A 5,005-nucleotide genomic window follows, 5' to 3' on the forward strand; every position below is an offset into this window, starting at 1 on the left:
ATTCACTTTGTTAATCCTTCATCTCCATCTACATGTAACTGACTGTCTTTATTTAATATAACTTCAAAGCAGATGAAGAAGAACTTTTTGCATGTAGCCCTGGTGCTGAAGAACAGCTCCACATTGTCCACTGGCCTCTAACGTGACACAGTGGGCTCGTCAAATCCTGGGAGTTGACTCTGTTTTTATCACTGAATAGTTATCACATAGAATCAGAAGGTGCATCAGAGGACGGTATTTCCTTGACAGTAACTTACATTCATTAATAATCATTTAGAGAAGGACTGGAGGGGTGTTTCAGGACAAATAAAGTTGACCATGAACTGTCAAACAATCTCACGAGCAACAAAATAGGCAGAGAAATCCAACATGTGTTGCCAATAGCTGTTGTTTTCAACATGCTCGTGCTTTAATTTTAAAACAAAACTCTACTTTGACCCAACTACAGTAGCTACAGTCTGGGCCAAAGTCTTTTCACAAGCTTCTGGGCTGAAATCCAAGGAAAAAAGGCCATTCCCCCTTCATTGCTACAGCTGTTTTTACGAGTTTTTAACAAAGCTCTTGATGTATGTAATTTTTTTACGCGAGGTTATGATCTCTACCTTTTCTGGATGGTTGCATGTTCATTAATGTATTGCACACTCAAGATGAGTTAATTGCATCAGTCTCTCTCCCACGATCCCACAACCTAGTAAAGAGAGCTTCAAAGAATGACAGATCTTCAACGGGACCGCTAAAGTTTGCCAGAATTACGGCACTGTATCAGTACAATGGATAACTGCTCGACATGCTAACTTACTTTAGAGATAAACTAACATGTAATGAACAGTCTGCATCATAACACTTCAATCCTCCACCACCTCTTTTCCATACAGTAGGTATTTCATCACCTCATACAACTCTGCAACTCCCAGCCCTCTTCTCATTAACCTGGGGCCTCTGTGTTCATGAAGTCAACATCTGTCCAGCTTTCCACCTTCATTGCCAAAGAACAAAGGCTTTTCCATTACTGCCCTGGGAAAATGAACAATTATAGGCATCAGCAGTACACAAAGTTGTGAGATATCTTAAAGATACTTAGGCCTGTGAGAACTGGCCTGACTATGTTGGTTTACTTGCATATAAATATGAGATTTCATGTTACCATCTTGGGATCTTGAGTGTGTTTCTTGATACCAGAGTGCTATTTTTTGGACACATACTGTCTTCTATCCTTTGGATCCATCCACTTTTTTCACCCTTCAACAGGCAGTAGGATAAGAAACCAACCAGCTTATCACTCAAGGGATTTCCATTTCGCTAAGGAGATGACACCAACGCCCTTGTGAAATCCCTTGAGTGATAAGTGACATCACTGGGCATGTTATGATGACTGTTCAGTCTGACGGACGTAGTTATATAGAACCACACGATCAAGGGTCCCTTTCTAATTATAGCAGGGTATTACCGCGACTGTCATCCGCGAACGATGGGTGATTCCCAAATGCTATCCCACATTAGCAGCATCAAATTAGCCTGCTAGCTCTTAGCCAAACATAAATCCCTTCGCGAATGCCCCAAGTTGAGAGTGAGAAGGCAAACCATTCTTCAACGTGTCCGTACAGCACCCTAGTGTCCACGCCTGGAGATTTATTGCGGGTCCCACTCGCTTTTCAGCCTCTCCGGGACCCCAGTAAATCACCAGAAGGCAGTTTGACTGAGCAACTACTGATCCAACATTAAAAGACAAGAAGGAATTATGTCAGTTTAAATTGGCTTAAAGTTGTTGACTGGGAAGCCTCAGTGGCCCATTAAAGCTCAGGAGGGCAAGAGAAAGGCAGTAGCCAAAAGACAGATGGGCAGGCCTGTACTGTGTCTGCTTCTGCACTTCCTGAACTATGGGAAACCCCTTCACAGTGAAGCATCCTGAGGATTCCCTGCTAGCATTTACCTGCCCAGCACGTTGCTGCTTCAGGGAACTGGTTTTATTGTGAGAAACTACTATACTGGATCCTTTTTTTTTTCACAAACTGGGCTGGATATTGCAATGTTGCAACCAAAATAACTCAATAAACTTTTAGTGGGAAAGTTTAATACCTATGCGGCTCTTGTGTGGTCTCCTTTTCATGATAAAGGCCTCATTTTCCACTCAAGCTCTGGAAACTCAAACTCTACAGTAACTTCAGTGGAGTTGCTTGGTCCTACATGGAGGCACGGGGCCAAGTTTCTGGAGAAAGGCTGCTCCTGGACAATCCCTCTACTGGTAGAAGTCCTAAACAAGTCGAGAACAGGGTCCACCCCTCTGCAACAAAGCATCAGAAGGGTGCTGTGGTATTGTGGTATTAAAATGATTCATAATATGAACGGATAAGTTATGTGAAATAGGTAACGATTGCTCTGTTCTCTCTTTCTGCGCTTGCCTCTTGTAATTTTCAGAACTGCAAGTAAAAGATATTTCCCATAGACGTCTCTAAGCAAGCTAGAGAAAATTGTAGGGGAAAAAAAGCAAACCTATGAAGTCAATGAATGAATTTAATGTTTCATGTCGCACCAATCCCATTAAAAGGCATCACAGGGGAACTTTCACACACACTGCATTCTGTGGAATCTCTCTCATTTTGATTACAGTCGCGATGATTTATAGAGCAAAAACCACGCAGCCGAGATGTAGAGATAAGCGTAACACTTTTTATTCGAACATATAGACATGAACTCTGTCAGACATGTCTTTACCTGTTTAGTATGTTAGCAGATGAGAGGAAGCGATTGTTCAAATGCAAATGAGTTCATCAGATAAATCGACCGCGAACCACATCTTGGCACCGGAGAACAAGCTTGTTCTTTGTACTATTTCTCTGACAGATTAAAGTTTATACCAGTTCTATCGCAGAACATGCAAATACAACGTGTGGGACTGCAAATTTTTTAAATATCTCGTGAATGAGGTAACTAGAAACAGGTTTGTTTGTGTGGTGACACAAGAGTACTTAGAAGACACTTGAAGAAAGTTCACCTGCATACCACTTTTCAAACACAAAGACTATTCAAAGAGCTCTCCATAAAATAAGAGAAAAAACAAAACTTTAAATCAATATTAAAAAGATGCACAACCAGAGCCGCACAATTGAACCCCAAATACTGCATCTGTCTGGATTTCCACATCTCTGGATAATGCCTTGATAGCTGTTCAGAGGAATGCTATGCAACAGCCAAGACGTCAATGGCTATTTTGTATGGAACTAATTCAGTTTTATTTATATAGTGACAGGTCACAATTCTATACAATGGGGGGGACCTGACGAATCCACACAATGCCTTTTTTGGAAGCTCTTTGATGACAGTGGAAAGAAACCAGAATAAAACCTTCAGCAGAACCAGGCTGAGAGAGGGCAGACATCTGCCTCGACTGGTTTTGAAGAAACAAAAAACAATTGCAGACCGCTGCAGGGAGTGTTATGTTCTCGGAGATGGTTTTTAGTTAAGTGCCCTCAAATGTCCTTACAAAATAAAAAAAGACAGATTTGTGACAAAAGAATAAAACATGTAAACTGAAAAACTGGACATCAGACACCTTTTCCCGTACTTTAAGTTGCTCTTAAGTGACAAATATTTGTTTTCGCTGAGCAACATGTCCGATGAAAGTGGGCCTCATCACGCAACTGGGAAGCAACCGTGGGTACTGGTCCGTGGAGAATCTTTGCGCTACGTCTCTGTGTCACAACTGTGTAGATGATAATAAGGCAGGAAACGAATCCTTGTTGAAATGTGCTGCATCCATAATGGGTTTCCTGTCCATAGCCTTGATGTGTCGTCAACAATGCCCCATTGAAAGAGATGTTTAATGGCTTTTGATACATCGTTATATAGAGTAATGAAGGACAACAACAATGAGAGTAACAATTTGGCAAACTTTTTGTGGGTTTCTGTGCACTGCTCTGACATTGGTACAACCACCTCTACTGTTCAGTGCGATCAGCCAACAGAACTTTCAGTACCTACATAGGAGAGACGCTGTGTGGTGGTGGTGTGCTATAACTGAACATATAGAGATGTAACATGATCCACCAAGTCCCCCAATCTGGACAACCACAACACCCCATTTATCCCTACCCTGAGGAGATATTACGAAATATGGTCTCTCAGCAGTGCCCTGTGTTAAAACATTGTGTTGACCCATCCATCCACCCTGACCTCCTCCCTATGTGACTTTGTGTTTCCTTCATTCCTGTCAGAATTACTTTGGTTACTAGAGAGGGCTGCCCAGTCAAAACTAACCCAGACACTTTACTCAATTTTGTTTGGGTACAGTTCACCCCATTTTTTGAGCAGTTAACAGCTGGATATTAACAGCTCTAATTCACTAAAATAAATTATTTAAAGTCTAACTAGTACAGCACGCAGCCGACAACATATAAAAAAAGGTGAGTGCTACAACACGAGTTTGCAATAGCACAGAATTTAGTGGGGACATGTGCTCAACAATATCCAGCAATCCCTTCATTGTTCATAACAATAGTTTAAATCATTGAAATAAAATGTTGCGGTGAGTGGTGAGTCACTCACTGATACAGATCAGCTCGACAGCTTGGGTTTCCCATCACTGCTCCACTTTTAACAACACACAAAACATTACCTGTGTGCACCGACACTGTCTGAAACACACTGCGCTCATGGTGACACAGCTTCACTGATCTAACCTAAAGCTAAACAAAAGACAATATGAGCAACTGAAGTGTAAACGTAATGGAGCGACATAGAGCAATCCGACATGCCCTCATCATGACTAATGAGGAAGTTACCTCAAAAATGGTCAGACACAGGAAATGATGTGATTCAGGTTATGATTCACAATGACCTATGGAGTGTTGTTTTATTGTAAAATAGTCTCAGATCACATGGAAGGTGCAGAACAAAGGACAATAAGGCTGTTATTTGCAGGTATGAATAACGGTAGAGTAACTGGGTGGAGACGTGAATAAATAATTTTGTAATTGTAGCTGAAGTGACTGTTGCCTCGCAGCAAGAA

Source organism: Stegastes partitus, unplaced genomic scaffold (genome assembly GCF_000690725.1).
Source record: "Stegastes partitus isolate 25-593 unplaced genomic scaffold, Stegastes_partitus-1.0.2 Scaffold1834, whole genome shotgun sequence".
Lineage (NCBI taxonomy): Eukaryota > Metazoa > Chordata > Actinopteri > Pomacentridae > Stegastes > Stegastes partitus.